The sequence below is a fragment of the Eretmochelys imbricata genome, chromosome 15 (genome assembly GCF_965152235.1).
Source record: "Eretmochelys imbricata isolate rEreImb1 chromosome 15, rEreImb1.hap1, whole genome shotgun sequence".
In the NCBI taxonomy this organism is placed as follows: Eukaryota; Metazoa; Chordata; order Testudines; family Cheloniidae; genus Eretmochelys; species Eretmochelys imbricata.
This window is the reverse complement of record NC_135586.1, coordinates 1,984,258-2,008,553: the sequence shown is the minus strand read 5'-3', so window position 1 is coordinate 2,008,553 and position 24,296 is coordinate 1,984,258. Positions and strand designations below refer to the sequence as shown.

General features: G+C 49.3%; 1 protein-coding gene across 4 annotated transcripts in view; it reads right to left on the bottom strand.

Annotated features, from left to right (window-relative positions):
* The window catches only part of AP1B1 (adaptor related protein complex 1 subunit beta 1), an 83,173-nt gene extending 65,918 nt beyond the window's left edge, over positions 1 to 17,255 (bottom strand). For all 4 annotated transcript variants that reach the window (XM_077835407.1, XM_077835410.1, XM_077835408.1 and 1 more), the window contains exon 1: positions 17,152 to 17,255. The gene's annotated coding sequence lies outside the window, so the exon portion shown is untranslated. The remainder of the gene's footprint in view (positions 1 to 17,151) is intronic.
* Between the last annotated feature and the right edge of the window lie 7,041 nt (positions 17,256 to 24,296).

Sequence of the window (24,296 nt, the reverse complement as noted above, 5' to 3'; positions counted from 1 at the left end):
TGGCCAACCTGACCCTGAGAAGGAGCGAGAATTTACCAATGTACATTACCAAAGAGCCACAGTAATATGTCAGCAGCCCCACATCAGCTTCTCCCCCCCCTCCCTGCTTCCAGTGCCTCCTGCCCACAGGCAGCCCTGCCAATCAGCATCTCCCCTCCCTCCCCACACCTGCTGATCAGCTGTTTCGAGGAGTGTAGGAGGCTGGGGCAGGGAGGAACGAGGGCATGGCAGGTTCAGGGGAGGGGGCAGAAAGGGGTGGAGTGGGGGCAGGGCCTGTGGCAAAGCACCCCCCAGCACATGGGAAAGTTGGCGCCCGTAGCTTCAGCCCCAGAATCGGTGCCCAGACAAGGAGCCGCATGTTAACTTTTGACGAGCCGCATGTGGCTCTGGAGCCAAAGGTTGGCCACCCCTGGGCTAGTACCTGGGGCTGTCATGTCACTAGCTAAAGCAGCTAGCTCCCTCCTGCTTCCTGGTCTCCCAGCTCTCAGATATTGCAGTGCATGCTTTCATATCCAACCTTTAATCTGATCTCAAATGGAGAGCAAACCACCATTTTAAGATCCATTGTATCCTTATGGACCCCTTGAACTCCAAGGTGCCAACACTGGGATTTTATCAATAGTTTATTCAATAAGGTTCAAGTGTGAAGAGGAGTTAGCTGGATGGGGGAGTCTCAAACCATATCTCCTAATGTTTTCTTTTTCACTTGAACCTTGGCAGAGGCAAAGAGGGGCACAAATACTGAAAGGGAAGGAGAGTGCAAGATCCTGAAACAGGCTGTTTTCAGAGCAAGCATGAACAGATTGGAATCAGATGCTGTGATCTTGCTTTTGGCTTCCCAGCTCCAGGCTGGAGAATAGTTTGGTTTTACTGCAGCGTGGGATACCAGACCCCTTACACAGACTCCAAACTCCGTAAGTAGTGGATAGAAATATAAAGCCATTAGCTCAGCATCTGGCAGCGGCTGGGAAAACAGGATGCGGGTCCATATCAAAGGATTCTGGGGCTGTACCTCCAGTCCTGTAAACTCTATCATGGGAAGAGGGGAGGGACCCTGGTAACAAGGCATTCGGTGGAGCAATCAGGAAAGATTTTGAAGAGAACATAACTAATGTTTATATAACCCTAACGAAAGTAAACTCCACAAGACTCTCATTGGGCATGGTCCGAAACTAGGAGCAGGCAATGAGTGTGGGGAAATTTCTTAGTGCAGAGGGCAGTGTGTAGAATGTGTTCACCAAGGCAGTGGAGAAGATTCACTATGTTAACTGAAAAAAGAAAAGGAGGACTTGTGGCACCTTAGAGACTAACAAATTTATTTGAGCATAAGCTCTCGTGAGCTACAGCTCACTTCATCAGATGCATGGAATAGGATGTTATATAGGATATGTTATATAGGATGTTATATAGAAATCCTATATATAGAAATATGTTTAGGATGTTTTCATCAGTAGATCTCAAAGTGTTTTACAATCTAATGTATTTATCCTCACACGCCCCTGTGAGATAGGGAAGTATCATCTCCATTCTACAAAACTGAGGCACATAGAGGCTAACGGATTTGCCCAAGATCACACAGGAGGTCTGGGTGGAGCAGGGAATTGAACCTGGGTCTTCAAAGCCCTAGTGCTCTAACTGCTGGCCATTCTTCCTAAGATTGCTGTGTTCCCCCATCACTCCTACCCAGATTGAGGAAACCAGCAAGCCAAGGGAGAGATTTTTGTGGTAAAGGAATTCCAATCTACCAAAACCACTGAAGAAGCCTTGGCAATTGGCAGATGTCTTTAGAAAATTCAGGTGTTGATCAAATATTGAGTGAGTGAGCGCGCGCGAGAGAGCGAGAGCGTGCGCACACACGCGCGCTGAGGAAACAGATAGCATTGCTACCAGAATCCTGACCATTCTATGTGTGCAACCTCTTTTGCTTGGCTTTGTTCTATCTACATATCATGACCCATTCTTCCTCCTCTTCTGCCACTTCCAAAAGAGGAAGTCACGTCGGGTCTATTCTGATTTTGGCCATTTCTCCGGACGCATGCGCTGGGTTCTGCAGTTACACTTCTTTTCTTAGACCCACTACACACGGGGCCTTCAGATGGCAACAAAGTGACCCCGAACCCTAAAGCAACTAATTTTTGTGGACCTACAGTCTTTTCTTTCCCAGAAACCTTTAGAAGGTTTTAAGACTCTCAACTCAGCGAGGGAAAAGTGTTTGAAGCGAAGAAGCCAAGCATCAGAACTGACAGCACAACTTTGACCTAAGAATCGGTACAGACTATTTGAACTCGCTAAAATATGAAGTCAGGAATCCCGGGAGTCAATGCACCACACCAAGTTTAGCGATGCAGGTAAGCCAGTCCCGAGAAGCCAGAGGTTCCTTCTACCCATTACTGGCTGCCCAGATGCAAATTAGAAGTCCTTTCCTATGACAGCAATTGATAAGTCCAGCGCTCTGTTAAAACAGTTTCTTTAATAAACAGGCTGTAATGTCACAAGCTGCAAGAACTCCTGCTGAACCGGATCCCCAGTGGTGGCAACAGCCGCAGTAGGTAACTCAAGGCTCTGGGACACCCAGAGTATGAGCAATGCTAAACAGAAACCACAAGTGGGGGGTGGGAACCACGTGATGGTTGCAGCACAAACCACAAGCTCTGGTTTCACTCCATACACTCTGCTGAATAAATGGCTCTAACCTAAATAGCTAGTCCTTTAACAGAGCTTATGGTGGACCATGTCGAGATTTTAATGATTATAGTGCTGACCTTCCAGAGAAGGAGTGGAAAGGAGTTAGAGAAAAGTGAGCATCTGAGGACAATCAAGACGGTGTTTAGTCTCCATCCAAATACAATTATCAGACTGCTTGTAAAGAGGCTTTCCTAGCACACTAGACACAACAAGCAAAAAATTGAAAGTGGAATCCTGATTCTGCCACTGACCTGCGGCAAGTCACGTTAAAGTTCTGTGCCTCAGTTTCCCTTGCAATCCTTTGACTTATCTACATAGACCATAAACATTTTGGGGAAGGAACTGTCTAGTACTATGTGCGTGCGACATCCAAGCTGCTACCACAATACAGATAATATGGCCTACTAGGCCTCACTGACGTCTGTGCCTTTAAAGACAAGTTAAAGGGCAGGCACCAAAGGAAAAGCCAACACCCCACAAATATGTAGCGTCTATCTAAGTGTATCTAAAGCACTGCAGTACCAATCAGCCAGAGGCCAAGCCAGGCAAACCCTCAGATCAAGGAACAGCTGCACTAGATCCTGCAGTTATGGAAGTCTTTGGATGGGAGGGAAATAAATTACACTCGGTTGGCCACATCTGACAAGCATCTGACAAGCCATCTGAATCCTAGAAGGTAACCAGTGTAAGAACCCAGCTTCAGCAGAAAGCAAGCTTCTAGTACTCAAATTCCACTAGCAGACAGTGGGATTGTGCCAATTTTCTGCCATCACTAATTCTTTAGTACTGTTATCTGTCACAGAGTAAACACACAGGGTATTTAATCTTCCAAACTAGTGCTCTGCTGTTGGATCCAATCGGCAATTTTCCAGCTCATGTCTCCGCTGCTGGACTGAAGGCAGTTACTGAGTGCAATGTTCCAGTGGCACGTGGAGAAGACCACAACAGCACTCAGAAAGCTGACAATAAGCCAAATTTATGCCTGGAGAAGCTCAGCTGAGGTCAATGGGTCTATACAAGGGACAAGTCCAACTCTGTTTTCCGCACGATCATGAGAAGTCTCATTCCTTGCCCAGACACTAATTTTTCCATTGAGTGGTGGAGGTAGAGATGACAAAGTCCTTTCAGTAAGTATCAAGCTCCCCAAATCAACCACCTACTATACCCCCACCTCTGGGAAGCTGTTGAGAAGTAGGTGGCCTGACCCTTCAGAAAAGCAGCACTGGGAGTGGGGAAAGAAGTCCTTGACCTCCTGAGCTCTGCTAAGAGCAACTCTCAGCAGTAGCCTCTTCTCCCACCACCTGGTGACACCTGCAGCGAGGTGAGAACGTGTGTGAAGGTAGGTTTCAGAGTAGCAGCCGTGTTAGTCTGTATTTGCAAAAAGAAAAGGAGTACTTGTGGCACCTTAGAGACTAACCAATTTATTTGAGCATAAGCTTTCGTGAGCTACAGCTCACTTCATACAGTCCACTTTATGCATCCGATGAAGTGAGCTGTAACTCACGAAAGCTTATGCTCAAATAAATTGGTTAGTCGCTAAGGTGCCACAAGTCCTCCTTTTCTTTTTGTGTGAAGGTAGTATGCTAATACAGCAAGGGAAAGGAGGCAAGGGCAGCTGCCAGCTCCAGGGAAAGAGCCTGAGTCCCTCTGGTCTTAGAATGGTCCATTCTGGCCTTAGAATCTCTGACTCTCAGAGCGGCTGGAAACAGCTGATCACTTATTACTCTCTGAAAGCAAAGCAAATAGCTCTCAAGTATCTCGTTCCTCAGGGATAAAGAGCACAGACTTACATTTGCTGCATATGTGCCTCTAAATGAGCAACATGTGGAGGACTTAATAAATGCTCTCACCCACAATAAGCATGAAGCTTACCCAGGCAAGAGTCATCAATTTTCTGCAGAACCTAAGCTTCCTTCTTTAAAAAAATTCTAGCCCATGTGGTCACAAAGAAAGCCTTCAAAACGTCAACTACAGTCACGAATTCAACACTGTCCTTAAGTCTGCCAGACATACAATACCAGTGTCTTTGAGGCTGCTCAGAGCTTTGCCCAGCTGCAGCAAAGTACCTAGACTCTGGTCAGTTTTCACTTGGGCTATCTGGGAACCCTAGAGAGAGCAAGGAAACTGATTAGGCCTCAGCTGGAGTATTGTGTCCAGTTCTGGGCACCACATTTCAGGAAAGATGTGGACAAATTGGACAAAGTCCAGAGAAGAGCAACAAAAATGATTAAAGGTCTAATTAATTGGGTTTGTTTAGTCTGGAAAAGAGAAGACTGAGAGGGGACATGGTAACAGTTATCAAGTACATAAAAGGCCATTACAAGGAGGAGGGAGAAAAATTATTGGTCTTCATCTGAGGACAGGACAAGAAGCAATGAGCTTAAATTGCAGCAAGGGAAGTTAAGGTTGGACATTAGGAAAAACTTCCTGTCAGGGTGGTTAAGCACTAAAATAAATTGCCAAGGGAGGTTGTGGAATCTCCATCCTTGGAGACTTTTAAGAGCAGGTTAGACAAACACATAAGAATGGCCATTCTGGGTCAGACCAAAGGTCCATCTAGCCCAATATCTTGTCTTTCAACAGTGGCCAATGCCAGGTGCCCCACAGGGAAAGAACAGAACAGGTAATCATCAAGTGATCCATTCCCAGCTTCTGGCAAACAGGGGTTAGGGACACCATCCCTGCCCAACCTGGCTAATAGCCATTGATGGACCTACCTTCCATGAATTTATCTAGTTCCTTTTTGAACCCTGTTATAGCCTTGGCCTTCACAGCCTCCTCTGGCAAAGAGTTCCACAGGTTGATTATGTGTTGTGTGAAAAAAAGACTTCATTTGTTTTAAACCTGCTGCCTACTAATTTCATTTGGTGACCCCTAGATCATGAGTTATGAGTAGTAAATAACACTTCCTTATTTACTTTCTCCACACCACTCATGATTTTATAGACCTCAATCATATCCCCCTCCCCCCCTTTTCCAACCTGAAAAGTCCCAGTCTTATTAATCTCGCCTCATACAGAAGCCATTCCATATCCCTAATAATTTTTGTTGCCCTTTTCTGAAGCTTTTCCAATTCCAGTAAATCTTTGAGATGGGGCAACCACATCTGCACACAGTATTCAAGATATGGGCGTACAATGGATTTATATAGAGGCAGTATGATATTTTCTGTCTTATTATCTATCCCTTTCTTAATGATTCCCAACATTCTGTTCCCTTTTTGGACTGCAGCCGTGCATTGAGTGGATGTTTTCAGAGAACTATCCACGACTTCAAGATCTCTTTCTTGAGTGGTAACAGCTAATTTAGACCCCATCATTTTATATGTACAGTTGGGATTATGTTTTCCAATGTGCATTACTTTGCATTTATCAACACTGAATTTCATCTGCCGTTTTGTTGCCCAGTCACCCAGTTTTGAGAGATCCTTTTTTAGCTCTTCAATGTCTGCCTGGGATTTAACTATCTTGAGTAGTTTTGTATCATCTGCAAATTTTGCCACCTCACTGTTTACGCCTTTTTCCAGATCGTTTATGAATATATTGAATAGGACTGGGCCCAGTACAGACATCTGTCAGGGATGGTCTAGATCAGTGGTTCTTAACCTTTATTGCAGCTTGCACCCCTTTGGTTTTCAAAATATGTTCTCGAACCCCTTATCAAAAATTATTGAGGTAGGTCAGTTCTTTAAACCTAGATATTTTTTGTTTATACATTTTTTAACAATTACTGTAATATACAATGTTAGTAAATACATAGGTTTGATGAAACAAAGTAGTTGTGCTTACATGTCTGTGCTTAATGTGTGTTTTCCATGATTTACCTTCTAAAAAAATCTGGCATGTCTTGCACTCCCAGAAAGGGTGTCTCGCACCCCCAGGTGGGGCGTGCACCCCAGGTTAAGAACCACTGGTCTAGATGATACTTAGTCCTGCCATGAGTGCAGAGGACTGGACTAGATGACCTCTCGAGGTCCCTTCCAGTCCTACGATCCTATGAAAAATAAAGTCAATTCCACCCTGTGGCTGCTTGTGAAAGCAAGGAGCAGGAGCAGCAATGGCATCTCAAAAATAGATGGGGTAGGGAGAACAAAGCCTAGTAAAGCCCCCGTCCCTCTGGAGTGCCCAAGAAGCCAGAGATGCTAATTTTCTTTTCCAGCTGCCAGCCCAGATTGGGGTGACACTATAAATTTTTCAGATACCTGCTAATCGCAGAACACCACAAGAGACCACTCCTGTAATGAGAGTCAAGGGACAGGACAGGCACCTTCCCCAACAGCTGGGGGCAAGGAGGCGGCAGGCTTCTACTTTGGGAATTTCCCTGAACAGTGGAGTTTCCACATTTTCCCTATCAGTCTTGGGCTCACAGACTAAGTTCTTTGGCTACTAACATTTTGAAACCTTTTAAGCGGTTGTGTGTGTGGAGATGTATGAGAGTGGGTGGAACAGAGATTGTTGGATGCATTTAGAAAAGAAGCGGGAAACAAAAAATGGAGGAAAAATACAGGAGGAGAGGTAAAGAGCAGACTGCAGGAGGAAGAAGGAAATGGACACTGAAGACAACCCAGAAGAGAGACAAGTATCTGTTCTAGGAAAAGAAAAACTAAGAAAAAGTGGAGGGAAGCCAGGAATGAGAAGAGGGATCCAGAGCTGTAATATGTTACGTTTTTAAACCAGAAAGTTGTTGCACTGCACCCCATATTCTTCATTGTGATACTATTATGCTATGATTATGACATAGTTAGGATGTATTTTATGCAAGATAAGTCATGTGAGATGTCCTTGGAAAGGTTATGATTTGCTGAATATGATTATCCTATTTATATGCACGTATCATTTTTGTATCTGAAGTAATGAATATTGACTATGTACCTGTATTTCAAATGTAGTTACACCTAGGTAACACCCACTAGACAAGATGCTTTCTGTCTAGATAGCTGGGTGGGGAAGGGCCTATTCAGGGAAATGAGCCATTAGGAACAAACAATAGACCTTAGGAGAAGCTTATCTCCTACCTGGAAGGCTTCCTGAGAAGGCTACAGACAGCCTCCGAGTAACGGCTGCTATAACTCTACAAAGACATGTAATGTGACCACAAGTCTCTAGATTCCATCCTGGGATGCCAGTGTTTTTCCACAGACCAGTCTGGGAACCAAGCTTTGAAACAAAGGGTTCCCGCCATATGCAAAAGCTATACAAGGCAGGGAGTGATACCATCTGGTGTTCTTCGCTCCCCACACAAAAAGACTCCTGGAAACACCTGAGGAAGGAAGACTGAACTGGGGGATGTGCTGGACCCAGGCTAAAGGGATTTTTAGCCTGTGAGTGGAACACCTGGGGATTCCAAGCTGTAAGCAAGTGCAACTTGCCTTTTAAGAATCTGCAGCCTGCTTGTATTACCTCTTTGGGTATGAATAGCAAATTCTCACCCTATTTAGTATAGTAAGCTTAGTTTGCATTTTTTTATTTGCTTTGATTTGTTTGCTATCACTTCTACTCACTTAAAATCTCTCTTTTGTAGTTAATAAACTTGTTTTAGCTTTATCTAAACTAGTGTGTGGGAATCATAACCCAGGGGCAAAAGGCTGTTGCATATTCCTCTCCACATTGAGGGAGGGGGGCGAATTTTATGCTGTTCAGTTCCCTATGCAGCAGAAGAGGGTATATAACTTTGGGTTTATACTCCAGAGGGGGTGTGCACCTGAGGAACTGGGAGTAGCTTTCCCATGCAGGGACTGGTCACAGAGCCTGCTTTTGACTGCAGCTGGTGGAAGTGCAGGCTGGAGGGCTCTGCAGCTTGTCACAGCGGTACAGTGTGAGTGGGAGCCCAGGCTGGTGGGACAGGAGGCTCAGGGGTACCTCAGTTCTAGGCGGCACCCTGGGAATACCTGGTCACACTGACAAATTACAGTTACATTCAATGCACAACTCCAAGTTCAAGGGAGTGAGGAGACATGGCAGCACAGGTTTCATACTATTCGTATTAGTCCTCTAAAAAGTGTCTAAAAATCAGTTAAATCCTTCAAGTCCTGGACACAGGAGCATGTAATGCTGCTTGGAAAAGAGAGCAGCACTGCAGTGATTTCAGGGCGCACTGCCCCGTTAAGCATTGTAACCTGTTTGCATTAGGCACAGGGTCACAGCGATGATGAACAACCTAGCTGGTTACAACATTACGAGAGCGAGCCTCACTGTGTTTATTAATATTTTAGTAATTCTTAAGAGTTTAGTTTTGAAATATACTTAGGGAATGTGACTCCCAGCGAGCTTGGAATGCAAGTTTATTGGCTTACCATAACAGTGTATTGAAATCTGGCAGTACTGAGCCATGCTTTGGAACTGATCTCATGAGAGACTACATGCCTTGACATGGAAGGGGAGAGAAGCAAATGCATGGGGATATACCGTTTCCTCTGACAACTAGGAATCTGGGTGCTGGGCACCAATTATCAGTGTCTAAAGCAAAGGGGAATGCTGAGCATGAGCCTGTAGGAAAGCAGGATAGGGAGATGCACAGCAATGAGGGCCCCATTTAACAAATTCAATAACGAGTCCAAAATGAAGGAAGCTGACAGTACAGGGTCATTACAAGAAAAGGTGAGACAAGCATCACCTCTCTCCTCCCCTTCAGTCTGCACACAAGGGGCTGTGAGCCAGGACCAGCAGCGCTGCTTCACGAGCACAAAGGATGATTACGTAGTGAACCCCTTTGCCTTGTGGAAAACGTACAAAGCTTAAGAGCCATAATTACAGAATACAAAGCCAGAGCCTAAGAAAATCCACACACTAATTAAAAGTTGAGAAGGAATCTCAAAGCCTTCACAGCTTCAGTTTTAACTCAAGGGACCCCCAAAACACTAATCAATATCAATCCAGCAAAAAAGCTAGATCTTGGACTACAGGAAAAAAGTCAACTGTTTTAGGAGGGACGAAAGAGTTCGTGGACATGTGTACACTACACCATATTTCTATTATACTATCCCAAGAAATCCCAGATCCTTCCCAGGACAGGCAAAGAGTAGCTATGCAAAAGCTTTTAGGGGAGATCAGGGCAGCTAAGCAGAGAAACAGAAGGGCTGGGGGGGGGGGGGGGGAGAGGAGATTATCTTATGGTTAGAGAGAGAGTCACAGTGCACAGCCAGCAGCCTCACCCACACACATGGGAATGGAAGAGAGAGGATACACCAAATAACCCAAACTAGGCCTAGCACATTGTATTAGAGCAACGGTTCCCAAACTTGTTCCGCAACAACCACTGGGAACCACTGTATTAGAGAACAGCATGCACCCTCAGCAGAGCTACATCTAACCCATCAGCCAGCTAGAGAACTTAACGCTCCACATCACCTTCAGCAACCAGCAAAAAGTCAAAGCCATTGGGCACAAGCTCTAAAATAACTACAACATCTCTGTATAGAAGGGCTGGCAGGGCTTGAAGACTATCGTAAGCCTGTCTTTCACATGAGCTGTGAACCTGAAGTCCTGATCACCTGTGGCCATTTCAGATCCTATGGCACTCTCCACAAAGCCAGCTTGTTCATCCCGTTATTTTGGTCAAATTTCAATTTTAGGTAGTTGGCTTCTGCCTTTCTGGTGTTCCTCTGTACTTCAATTGGATACAGAATTTTCCTCTTCCTATCCCATGCTGCTGTGTAGTGCTGAAGGGTACTGTTGCACCACCACGGCTGTCCACCACAGACATGGCTGCATTTCCATAGCAGTAGAAGCAATTCCTCTGTATGTACAGTCTGATCTGAGAGGTGCTGTGCCTCTGTAGCTTCCAGCAAAGTTAATGGAGGTTGCTGGAGCTCAACACCTTTCAGAATTAGGCTTATTGTTTGTAAAGCACTTTAAGGTAAGAGGCACTGTAAGATATTATAATGAAGTAAAACAAAATTAAAAAACCCTTTCATATCAGGGCTTAACTATGGACCTGACTGAGAACAGTGGAGCACTCCTTAACTTCACTAGTTCTAGAACTGAACAGACTGTTCCACGTAGGATGCTGAAGAGACTTTCCGCATAAGGAAATGCCCATAACTGTGGCTGCATATTGTTTCGCTACTACTGCTACAACATCTAAGAGGACTGCAATGGCAAGAGAAAAGCCATTTTTTAAAAGAAATGAGGGGGTTGTAAAACCACAGAAAGTAGCAAGTGCAGCAGCTGAAAGTATTGTTAACTCAGGGCATGTCTACACTACACACTTAAGTCGATCAGCATTAGGTCAACCTACAGCCAACCGCAGTAATTACTTCGCCTCCCTGCTCACAGCTGGGAGCAAGGGGCAGCCACCTGGACTTCTTGGGCAGCAGCCAGGCTCTAGCTGCCCAGCTCTCTTGTCAATTTCATGGCTCCAGTATGGAGTCTGAAATTGACGAGACAGCCAATAGGGAATGTAAGTACAGTAGAACCACAGAGTTACAACCCAGAATGGAGGTTGTTCGTAACGCTGAACAAAATATTATGGTTGGTCTTTCAAAAGTTTACAACTGAACAGTGACTTAATACTGCTTTGTAACTTTACTACGCAGAAGAAAAATGCTGCCTTCCCTTAATTTTTTTTAGTAGGTTACGTTTAACAGTACTGTACTTGATTGTTCCCCCCCATCTCTGCTGCTGCCTGATTGCATACTTACAGTTCCAAATGAGGTGTGTGGTTGACCAGTCATTTTATAATTCTGGGGTTCTACTGTAATGCAGTGTCTGCACAGACACTGTGTCACCCTAACTAAACCAGCGAGAACTATGCCCCTCGTGGAGGTGGAGTTATTATGTCAGTGCAGTACTGCACTTACACCGGCGGGACAAAGCTGTAGTGTGTACCCTGACATAATCAGGTTGACATAAGCTGCCTTTAGGTTGACCTACTGTTTAGTGTAGGCCAGGCCTCAGTTTCAAAAACTAACTAAATTTTACATTGGCAGTGTTCCTTTAGTGTTGGCTCTGAAATATTAAGGATACAGAATTTCTTGGATTGACTAGGTTTTGATCCAATAGATTTTATTAATAAAGAACACAATATCCCTTGCACCTAATGCTTGGATCTGTCAATAAAGGCACATTTGATTCCATGTTAAACGGACAGGACACCCACACTGAAAAACAAAAATCCTTTTTCATAGCCAACTTCTTGAATATACCATTTGAAAACAAAAGGAAAACAGATTAGCTATAAGAAATGGAGGGGGGAAATGGAGTGGAAATTCTAACACAATGAGGCAATAAGCCATGAAAACAACATAAATGTGTACATGGATATAAATTAATTTATGGACTATAATATCCACCAGCAATTGCATAAATGAAGCCAGAAATACTTGCCCAAATGCTTCGCTATATCCAGATCTAGGGGATTGCCTAGAAATTCCATAACTCTGAACCCAGATCCCTAAGCTCTAATGATGTGCTGAGATCGCTCATGCTCTCTTAGGGCGTGGCTACACTAGCCGCTTTTATACACTCACACTCTTTCACCAGTGAGGAAACCTTGAGAGAGTATAGTTAGTACATGGAAGGCTTCTGGCACTTTTAATCACTGTTGTCTGGAACTGCTCTGATCAAGGTTAGATGATACAGTGGTCAAAACACCAGCCAGTCTACACTAGAGCTAACATTGCTCCCACCAGAGGGGCTGCACTGGTGGAAGCAACTGGAAGAATTTTAAAGAGTAAATGTAGAGACAGCCTCAGAGGGAGATAGACACTCACAGCACCCTTTGTTAGTGCCATAACTAGAACACTCATCTTCAACCTCTGGATAACAGACAGACGTTTCAGCCTAGCTGAAAACCCACATCACAACAGAATGTTTTGGTCACACTAAGGCAGCATTTCCAATAGTTTATGCAACCTCCTTTTTAACTACAAAGCCATACTCCAGATGGACAGTTGACAGCCAGCAACACACAAAGCTCGTACTCACTGGGGATGGATAGATAGGCTTGGAAGGATTAGATTATTAGTAAGTGCTGACTTCACCCTGTACACACTCACAAACCAACTTACATTTAGGAAAAGAAAGAAAAATACTGCCTGAGAACTCAGTCTCAAACCAGTGATTTAGACTTTTAAATTAGGCTTCTTGCAAATGAAAAGTAAAAACAGGTATGATTTGTTGATTTTAGAATATTTACAATGTCCACAATGTGCTTTAACTGTTTACGAACTTCAACTTTTTGAATCTTAACATGTCATTAAATAATTGCCTGACCCCCTGCCATAATTTCCCACAACTGTGAGAATTTAAATAAATGCTTAAAAATAAACACTGCTATAATCTGTTGAAATGATAAACAAATAAAAAAAAATCAAATTCTGCCAATCCTGCTGACAGAAATGAGCAGATGCACACATCAGCACCTCCAAAACAAGATGTTTTATATGTTGAGAAGATGAGAAGAAGGAAGAACACCAGTTTCCTTAAATTTCACCCATATAGGATTACTTTTCCCTGAGAAAATTAAGCATGGGAATAAGGTTTGGAAGAGAATGGCTCCTGCAGTATTAACTGTGGAGTTACTGTTATCTACTGCACAATGATGACGACGGTTCCACAAAGCCTGAAGTCTAGGTCTATAACCCAGAGTCAAGAAGGGGGGAAAAAAATCCACAATATATATAAAATAATTCAATATGTAACTTACTGCTGAGTCAAGTTGCATCTGTTTTATTTTGGATTGACAAATAAAGTTCATATTGCACAAAATATTGTCCTACTCTAACTGCTTGAGGCTGCACTGTAATACTTTGGTGTAGATGGGACAAAGAGCATGAGGCCTCTTCAAGAGCCACTTTGCAATACACTTACCCACACTACTCCAGAGCATATTCAACTGCTTACAACAATTAATCCAATTTAAAATTAAGGTATTTGGAAGGCACTGCCTTCCAACGTTATTATGTTTTTAGTTTAGATAGTTACAATTGGGTTAAAAATGCTGGCATCTGATAGATCACTAACCTCCACGTTGAGTGGAAAAAGATTTAAATTGACTGTCAGTCTACACTGACAAGTTATATCAGCAAAGCTACATTGTGTGTAAAGCTACAGGAGTGTGAAAAAACCCACAGCCGACCACCATAGCTATACCAATCAGTGTAGACAAAGCTATGAAGAGGGGTTCCATTGACGATGCCAGCTTCATTCAGGGGTTTGTGTGTGTGTTCCTATACCTACAGAAAAACCCCTTTGGTTAGTACGGCTGTGTCTACACTACAGGGCTATGCCAGCATTGTCTCCATGGTGTGGACATACCCATAGCCACTCCAACACAGCAACCAGTCAGAAAAAATGCATTCCCGCAGCACCTGCTCCTAGCCTAACTAAGCGCCGTGCGGAATGGAAGCATGAATGTTAATGCCAACATAAAATGAACAATTCATGTCATAGGCTTCATTCAATGGTAGAGAAGTGACACACCTCTGTTGCTGCAATAGAGACTCAGCTCCTATGCAGGAAGCAAAGGTGTCAGCTGATTCTAAACACCCACATAAAGCTGGATCCTTACAAAAACCTCAAGGATTTGTTCGTTATCAGAGGAAAAGAGTCAGTACAAAAGGAGTGTCTGAACGCTAAGAGTAGACCCAAGTGTCCATCCAGGCCTTTTTACTGTGCCCATATCAGAGCACCTATGCAAATGTGAATTTAAATAATTTTGTGAAAATACCAAGTGCCGACTTATTTACTTAAAAGATTAGTTTCTGCATCTTCAAAATGTCGCTTTCTACAAAATGGAAGCCTCAAGATATTTAGGAGATCAGTTTGCAAAAATCAACTTCTAGCTTGAAGTTTCACATGCAAGTGCCATGTCAATTTGGGCTTGTGGAGAGAAGAGGTGGAAGTAACAGAACAAGACTGTCCCACTGCTTACACACACACAGGAGCAGAATGGGAGGTGGCACATGCATTCTACAGTGTAAGTGAAGAGAGGTCATTTATTACATGGAAATATCCCTACCCTTTTGAAGGATTTCCTTCACAGGCCACAGATGTGTATTAAATATGCAGCAGGCCTTGATTACTTGTCAGTGAGAAACTGCTTTGTGTTTCTTATTTAAGGGAAAAGACAAGTCTTAAACAGAAGCTACTTTGCTGGTTAACTGAACCATATTTATAAACAAGGCACCTAAACCCAACTCACCCCGCTGGCAAGATCCCCTGTGGTCAGTTTTCCCAGGGCAGGGACCATTCACAAACAACACAGGACACCAGAAAAAAAATCAACAGGTGTTTAAAACCACAGATGAGAGCCCTGGCTCCAGTGCCTCTTTGGGGCTGGGGACCCCAGCCGACAAGCCCGCTGGACATGGGAACCCTGGATCCCAGTCACCTAGCCCAGCAGGAGCAGGCGTGAGCCCGCACAGAGCTCCTGGGCTCAGCAGGGCTCTCCTAAAGCAAATCCACCTGGGCCAGGAGAGTGGGTAGGAGCAGGGCGGGGCAGCTGTGAGGCCCAGGACGGTTGCAGCACTCGGGCTGGGAGACTGCGGGGGCAGAGCAGGGCAGGTGCCAGGCCCAAGGCGGTGGCAGCGCTGGGGGGAGAGGGACTGGGGCTGGGGGAGGTGGGGGAGGCACAGAGCCAAAGAGCAGAGCCGGGCAATGCGGGTGCCAGGCCGGGGGGGGGGTCACAGCGCTGGGGGAAGTGGGGGGGCGCAGGGCTGAGGGGGGTCACAGCGCTGGGGGGAACCCAGCAGGCCAGCAAGGGGGGTAGTACAGAAGCCAAGCCGGGGGGGGGGGCTCACAGCGCTCAGCAGGAGACCCAGCGCGGGGGGCAGTACGGAAGCCAGGCTCGGGGGGGCCACAGCGCTGGGAAGGGGGGCAGGGGACGAAGCAGGCCGGTGGGGGGGGCAGTACGGAAGCTGGGCCGGGGGGGTCACAGCGCTGGGGGGGGAGCGGGGGACGCAGCAGGCCGGCGGGGGGGGCAGTACGGAAGATGGGCCGCGGGGGGTCACAGCACTCAGGGGGGGCGGGGGACCCAGCAGGGGGGGCAGTACGGAAGCCAGGCTCGGGGGGGAGCGGGGGACACAGCAGGCCGGCGGGGAGGGCAGTACGGAAGCCGGGCCGGGGGTGACAGCGCTGGGGGGGAGTGGGGGACGCAGCAGGCCGGTGGGGGGGGGCAGTACGGAAGACGGGCCGGGGGGGACCCATCAGGGGGGCAGTACGGAACCCGGGCCGGGGGGTCACGGGGCGGGAGGGGGGCAGTACGGAACCCGGGCCGGGGGGTGACAGCGCTGGGGAGGGAGCGGGGGACGCAGCAGGCCGACGGGGGCAGTACGGAAGCCAGGCCGGGGGGGATCACAGCGCTGGGGGGGGAGCGGGGGACGCAGCAGGCCGGCGGGGGGCGGGGGCAGTACGGAAGCCGGGCCAGTACGGAAGCCGGGCCGGGGAGTCACGGGGCAGGGGGGGGACCCAGCAGGGCAATGGCGGGCCGGGGGGGGGCAGTACGGAAGCCGGGCCGGGGGGTGACAGCGCTGGGGGGGGAGCGGGGGACGCAGCAGGCCGGCGGGGGGGGCAGTACGGAAGCCGGGCCGGGGGGGTCACAGCGCTGGGGGGGAGCGGGGGACGCAGCAGGCCGGCGGGGGGGGCAGTACGGCCGGGGGGGTCACAGCGCTGGGGGGGGAGCGGGGGACGCAGCAGGCCGGCGGGGGGGGCAGTGCGGAAGCCGGGCCGGGGGGTGACAGTACAGAAGCCGGGCCGGGGGGTCATGGAGCGGGGGGGCAGTACGGAAGCCGGGCCGGGGGGGGGTCATGGAGCGGGGGGGGGAGCGGGGGACGCAGCAGGCCGGCGGGGGGGCAGTACGGAAGCCGGGCCGGGGGGTCACGGGGCGGGGGGGACCCAGCAGGGCAATGGCGGGCCGGGGGGGGCAGTACGGACGCCGGGCCGGGGGGTCACAGGGCCGGGGGACCCAGCAGGGCAATGGCGGGCCGGGGGGCGCAGTACGGAAGCCGGGTCGGGGGGGTCACAGCGCTGGGGGGGGAGCGGGGGACGCAGCAGGCCGGCGGGGGGGGCAGTACGGAAGCCGGGCCGGGGGAGGTCACAGCCCTGGGGGGGGAGCGGGGGACGCAGCAGGCCGGCGGGGGGGCAGTACGGAAGCCGGGCCGGGGGGACCCAGCAGGGCAATGGCGGGCCGGGGGGGGGCAGTACGGACGCCGGGCCGAGGGGGGGGGGTCACAGCGCTGGGGGGGGAGCGGGGGACGCAGCAGGCCGGCGGGGGGGCAGTACGGAAGCCGGGCCGGGGGGGGGAGCGGGGGACGCAGCAGGCCGGCGGGGGGGCAGTACGGAAGCCGGGCCGGGGGGGGTCACAGCGCTGGGGGGGGGAGCGGGGGACGCAGCAGGCCGACGGGGGGGGGGGCAGTACGGAAGCCGGGCCGGGGGGTCACGGGGCCGGGGGACCCAGCAGGGCAATGGCGGGCCGGGGGGGGCAGTACGGACGCCGGGGCGGGCACTGGGACCCCAGCTCGCTCCCTACCAGTCGCGGGTCTGCTCTCGGGCTCCGGCCGCTCCCTCCGCGCGCCCCGGGCCTCGGTCTCTGCAGCTGCCGCCGGCCCAGCGGAAGTGAGCTGGGGGGGAGCGCTTCCGGGGCGCGGGGGCGGGGCCGCGGGAGTCGGGGCGGGGGGGAGGCGCAGCAGGAGGGGGCCAGGGGAATCGGAGGCGATCGGGGTTGGCGGGGCCCTCAGGAGCTTCCCCAGTCCCCCCCCGGCAGGACCAACCCCCACTGCGTCATCCCAGCCAGGGCTCGTCAAGCCTCGAACACCTCCGGGGGAGCAGGTTCCACCCCCCAGGGACCCCCTGCCAGGGCTTCTCCCCCTCCTGATACCCAGCCTCAGCCCCCCCCCCCCCGCAACCTGAGCCCCTTGCTCCTCCTTCCTTCGTCAGCCACCACTGAGACCAGCCCACATCCACCCTCTGTGGAACCCCCTTTCAGGTAGTTGAAAGCAGCTATCAAATCCCCCCTCATTCTTCTCTTCCGCAGACTGAACAATCCCAGCTCCCTCAGCCTCTCCTCATCAGTCATGTGTTCCAGTCCCCTCATCATTTTTGTTGCCCTTCACTGGACTCCCTCCAATTTCTCCACATCCTTCTTGTAGTGTGGGGCCCAAAACTGGACACAGTTCTCCAGAGGAGGCCTCACCAATGTCGAATAGAGGGGACGATCACGTCCCTCGATCTGCTGGCAATGCCCCTACTTATACATCCCAAAATGCCATTGGCCTTCTTGGCAACAAGGGCACACTGCTGGCTCATATCCAGCTTCTCGTCCATGTTACCCCTAGGTCCTTTTCCGCAGAACTGCTGCCGAGCCATTCGGTCCCTAGTCTGTAGCGGTGCATTGGATTCTTCCGTCCTAAGTGCAGGACCCTGCACTTATCCTTATTGAACCTCATCAGATTTCTTTTGGCCCAATCCTCCAATTTGTCTAGGTCCCTCTGTATCCTACCCCTGCCCTCCAGCGTATCTACCACTCCTCCCAGTTTAGTGTCATCTGCAAACCCGCTGAGGGTGCAATCCACACCATCCTCCAGTTCATTAATAAAGATGCTGAACAAAACCGGTCCCAGAACCAACCTCTGGGGCACTCCGCTTGATACTGGCTGCCAACTAGACATCAAACTGTTGATCACTATCCATTGAGCCCGATGATCTAGCCAGCTTTCTATCCACCTTATAGTCTATTCATCCAATCCATATGTCTTTAACTTGCTGGCAAGAGTACTGTGGGAAAAACTTAAAGGTTAAAGTTTAAAGGTTAAAAACTTTCCTAAGGCACAAATTCTGCCTTGTACTTGAACAGTATGCTGCCACCACCAAGTGATTTAGACAACCAAGGAAAGGACCACTTGGGAGTCCTATTCCCCCAAAATATTCTCCCAAGCCCTACACCCCCTTTCCTGGGGAAGGCTTGAGAATAATATCCTCACCAATTGGTACAGGTGAACACAGACCCAAACCCTTGGATCTTAAGAACAATGAAAAATCAATCAGATTCTTCAAAGAAGAATTTTATTTAAAGAAAAGGTAAAAGAATCACCTCTGTAAAATCAGGATGGTAAATACTTTACAGGGTAATCAGATTCAAAACACAGAGGCTTCCCCTCTAGGCAAAACTTTAAAATTACAAAAAACTGGGATAAACCTCCCTCTAGCAAAGGGAAAATTCACAAGTTGAAAACAAAAGGTAATCTAATGCGCCTTGCCTTATTTACTTACTCTTTGTGTAATATCAGAGACTTGTACAGGATGGTTTATAGGAGAAGGAGTTTTTGACCTGATGCTTCTCTGCTTTCCCCAGAGAACACCCCAACAAAGCCTTCCCTCCCGCCCCAAGATTTGAAAGTATCTTCTTTCCCCATTGGTCTTTTTGGTCAGGTGTCAACCAGGTTATTTGAGCTTCTTAACCCGTTACAGGTAAGGAGGAATTCTAGGCTACCCTTAGCTGTATGAAGAAAAGGAGTACTTGTGGCTGGGGTGTCCCCAGCCCTACAGTGATTTGCCAGATGCTGGGTGCCTGAAGTGATGTACCTGCTCTGCTCAGGAGTGGTGCATAACTGCTCTTGCAGCTTCCCTTTGCTTCCCTGTCAGGAAGTCATTTTTCTGCAGGAATCAAAGAAATCTGTGGGGGACCTGAATTTTGTGCACGCGCAGTGGCACAGAATTCCTCCAAGAGTATTCTGTGAAGGGCTGGTCAACACTAACGAGGTAAGTTGATCTAAGTTAGGCCAGTTCAGTTACCTAACGAGTTAGCATGTCTACACCAGACCCGCTAAATTGACACCGCTGCATTGATCACAGTGGTGCCGATTTAGTCCATAGTGTAGACATGGCCAATTTCTAAATCTAGTTTATGGTCACTAAGGGCATGGCTACACTTGCAGGTGTAGAGCGCTTTGAGTTAAACTATCCCTCTGAGACTGCAGCAGGGAAAGCGCTGCCGTGTGTTCACACCCTCAGCTGCAAGCGCACTGGCGTGGCCACATTTGCAGCACTTGCAGTGACATTGGGAGCAGTGCATTATGGGCAGCTATCCCACAGAGCACCTCTTCCCATTCTGGTGCTGTGGCTTGTGGGAAAGGGGTGGGAGGATCCAGGGCATTCTGGGTCCTGTCCCAATGCTCCGTGATGCATTGCTTCGCATCCCAGCAATCCCTGTGCTTCCATCCACATTTGGCGCCATCTTTCAATGTTTTTTGTACTGCGCGCTCTGTCTTCCCTTTCAGTCTGCCAGAATGGAGCCCGAACTGCTGAGGAGTATGCTGATGGGTCTCACCAACACGTCACGAATGGCAGTCGAGTTACTCCTTAAGCTACAAACTGACAGTGAGGAGTCCGATGATGATGTCGACTCGCATAACGCAAACAACACGAGATTGCTTGTGGCATTCATGGACATGCTCACCACAGTGGAACGCCACTTTTGGGCTCAGGAAACAAGCATTGAGTGGTGGGATCACATCGTTATGCAAGTCTGGGATGATGAGCAGTGGCTGCAGGACTTTCGCATGAGGAAAGCCACTTTCATGGGACTGTGTGCTGAGCTCGCCCCCACCCTATGGCACAAGGACATGAGATTGAGAGCTGCCCTGCCGGTGGAGAAGCAGGTGGCTACTGCAATCTGGAAGCTGGCAACTCCAGACAGCTACCAATTGGTCACTAACCAGTTTGGAGTGGGAAAGTCAACCGTTGGAATCGTGTTGATGCAAGTTTGCAGGGCCATTAATCGCATCCTGCTCAGAAGAACCGTGACTCAGGATAACGTGCATGACATTGTGTCTGGCTTTGCACAAATGGATTTCCCTAACTGTGGAGGGGCGAGAGATGGGATGTATATTCCAATTCTGGCACCAGACCACCTAGCCTCTGAGTACATAAATCGGAAGGGGTATTTCTCTGTGGTTCTCCAAGCACTTGTGGATCACCATGGGCATTTCATGGACATTAATGCAGGCTGGTCCGGAAATGTGCATGATGCACGCATCTTTCGGAACACAGGCCTGTTCAGGAAGCTGCAAGCCGGGACTTTCTTCCCAGGCCAGAAGATCACCATAGGGGAAGTCGAAATGCCCATTGTGATCCTTGGAGACCCTGCTTATCCTTTAATGCTGTGGATCACAGAACCCTACACAGGGAGCCTTGACAGCAACAAGGAGCGGTTCAACAACAGGTTGAGTCGGTGCAGAATGACTGTTGAGTGTGCTTTTGTCTGTTTAAAGGGCCGCTGGCGCTGTCTGTATGGGAAGCTGGACCTGGCCGATGACAACATCCCCACGGTTATAGCCACGTGCTGTACCCTCCATAATATTTGTGAAGGGAAGGGTGAAAGCTTCACTCAGGCATGGACCACAGAGGTTCAACACCAGCATGGACCACAGAGGTTCAACACCCGGAGGTTGAATTTGAACAGCCAGAGAGCAGGGCTATTAGAGGGGCCCAGCGCGGGGCTGCAAGGATTAGGGATGCCTTGAGGGAGCAATTTGAGGCTGAAAGCCACCAGTAATGTTTGGTGCCCTGCACGGGAGTGAAGTGCAGTGGTTCCAATGCTAGTAGACATCTGTGTTTGCTACGTATGATGCACTGACTTGCAGTGCCTGTTGCTTTCCTGGGTTATGGTATCTTTTACTTAATGCAATAAAAATGTTTTTAAAGCCAAAAAATTCATTTATTGAAAAGAAACACAACTGCTGGGGAAACAGAAAGGGCATGACACATATGTACTGTGTGGGAGAAGAGAAGAGGGGAGGGTGGGGAATGGGACAATCATAGATTTGCGTATGTCCTGTTATCATATTCAGCCTTCCTGTCTGAAGTGCCGCACAATGAGTGCTGCACGTCAGGCTGGCTAAAAGGCATGGTGATGGGGGTTGAGTGCAGTGGGTCAGGGTCATAGTTTGCAGGGCTGGGTGGTGAAGCTACAGGTGTTGGAGGCAGCTGGTGGCGATAGGAAACTCGATGTTGGGGGAAGTGGGTTGGCGGTGACATGGGGACACAAGGGAAAGAGTTTTGGGACAAGGGCTGCCTGGGGGGGGTGGGGGTGGATCTGCTCTGTTTGCAGTGCTATGAATGCCTGTATCAAGTCCGCTTGGTGCTCCATGATGCTTAGCAGCCGCTCCGTGCTTTGGTGCTGGCGATCCGCATTCTGCTGGTGGAGCTTCCTTTCCCTCTCCCGGCAGTCCTGTACTTTTTGATTTTCAGTTCTTTGGTTATTCGCGGCCGCTTCCTGATTCTTTGCAGTCTTCCAACTGTTGATAAAAAGGACAGCTGGGATCTCAAAGTTGCATCTGTAAAGCCAAAGTGCAACACTTAACAGAGGCAGCATTGTTCACACCAGACAGAGCAAATATTCGGCCATACTTAAAGACAAGTACAGTGCCCATCCCAAAGTGAGTGCACATAACCCACAGGAGCCCCAGAATGGTGAGTAAGGACAGGGGCAAGGGGGACTGATTGTTTCAGGGCCGTAATGTCCTCTGGGGTTCTGTGCCTTGCGGAGAGCCAACAGCTGCTGGGGGCCCCTATACTGAACACTGTCCCCACATTTTCCAAAGGATGAGTTTGTCCTGGAAGATATCTCGCTGCTGAGGGTGACCTGGGAAGCAAGGGAGGGTCTTCTACTACAATGCAGCTTCTGCCCTGGCCCATACGCAGCTTGGCTGTGTGCAGCAACAGTTCCCCTGCCCCTCACGGCACAGCGGTGCGGACATGTTAACCTTACTGGGACAAGGAGCACAGTTGCTCTGCCAAGGAGACTGCGCAAGCAGATTGCCCAGCTTCTGCATGAGACCTTTGAAGAGATCACTGAGGCCAATTACCATGATGTGAGAGAGCACATCAATGCCCTATTCCGCATCTAGGCATGCACACAGTCCTAACCCTTCTTTCTGCAACCCTCCTCGCCCCAGGAGCCCGCACTGAACAATTACCTTCCCAAAATTAAAGCTACTTACTGGGCACCTCTTCTGGTGCTTGTTCTTCCCCAAGCACCATCCACTGCAACTGGCTACCTTCCTCCTGGCTTGAAAACAGCTCCTGGCTCCATGCATCTAGGGATGCCTGGCTGTCCTCTGGCTCTGGGCCCTCCTCCTCCTCAGCACCCTCGCTCCCGCTTTCCTGCTCCTGGCCTGTTGAACTCTGTGCTGCTACGGCCTCTGAAGTGTCTGTGGTCTTCAGAGTGGAGGTGGGGTCGCCCCCAAGTATTGCGTCCAGCTCTTTGTAGAAACGGCAGCTCGCGGGGGCAGCACCGGAGTGGCTGTTTGCCTCGCAGGCTTTGCGGTAGGCATCCCACAGCTCCTTCACTTTAACCCTGCACTGCACTGCGTCCCGGTCATGGCCCCTTTATATCATGTCCCTTGATATCTGCCCTTAGGTATCATAATTCCTACAGCTGGAGCGCAGCTGGGACTGGACAGCTTCCTCCCCCCAGACACTGATGAGGCCAGCACGTCGCCGTTGCTCCATACTGGGGATCGCCTGGCGCGTGGAGACATGGTCACCTGGACAGATGCACTGAGAGCCCTCCACGCCTGGCTGAGCAAACTGGAAGGGGAATTTCAAAATTCCCAGAGAATTTAAAGGGCGGGTCTGACGGTTGGTCACCTGAGGTCAGGACAGTAGAGCTCGAAGTGATGACCAGAGTGGCTAGAACGGCATTGTGGGACACTTCTGGAGGCCGATCAGAGCGCATTAACAGACCAGGGCGTCCACACTGGCGCCGCGGAGCTCCAGCCGGGGAGCTCCGAGCGTTATGCTTCTCGTCGAGGTGGATCACCAGGAGCGGTCCAGCTGTGGAGTGCAAGCGCTCTGCGTGCCTTGCCAGTGTGGACGTGTCAGGAGTTAGGGCTCCCGGGGCTGCCCTAATGCGCTCTAACTCTCAAGTGTAGCCAAGGCCTTAGTCTGTATTTGGTCAGAGACTGCATATTACAGGGTGCGAGGGTCTGTTAAGGCAAAGGGTTTGGTGGGAGTCTGTTGGTGTGAAGTTCATGGGGGTCTTTGGTCTGAAGTTATATAGGAGTGGGCTCTGCTTCTGTCTGGATTTAGTTTTTGATCCTCTGACATACTGCAGTGGGGGGATTGTTGGCTGCTTTGGTTGGAGTTGCACCAGGTTTGATATTCTTTTCTAGTTTCTGCAGGTGGTGGGGGCATATCCCAGTTCTGCTTTGCAGCCATTGGTGGAGGAACTCCTGGGTCCACATAGTATTTCTTTGCAGAACTATAGGTGGAGGGTTTCTTTTGTGGTTTCATTTCAAACAGTGTGGATAGCAGTTAAGCTACAGATTTGCTTGGAAGAGGCCCAGGCATGTACAATATAGTGTGTGTTCAGTTTCTCTGCTTCTTAAATGAATGTTAATTTCTTTCAGACCTTGTCTTAGACATCCATGATTGTGATCTTCTCCAGTTTGACCTATTGAGACCATATCTAGTGTGTTTCTAGTGGGAGAAAATTCCTTTGGAGATACTCTTGTGTGGGTCCCAGTCTGACCAGGTAATATAGTCATAGAGTTTAAGGTCAGAAGGGACCGCCAGATCATCCAGTCTGACCAGTCTATCACAAGCCAACATCACCACCCAGCACCCACACACCAAACCCAGCAACCAAATTATACCAGAGTATCACAGCTCACA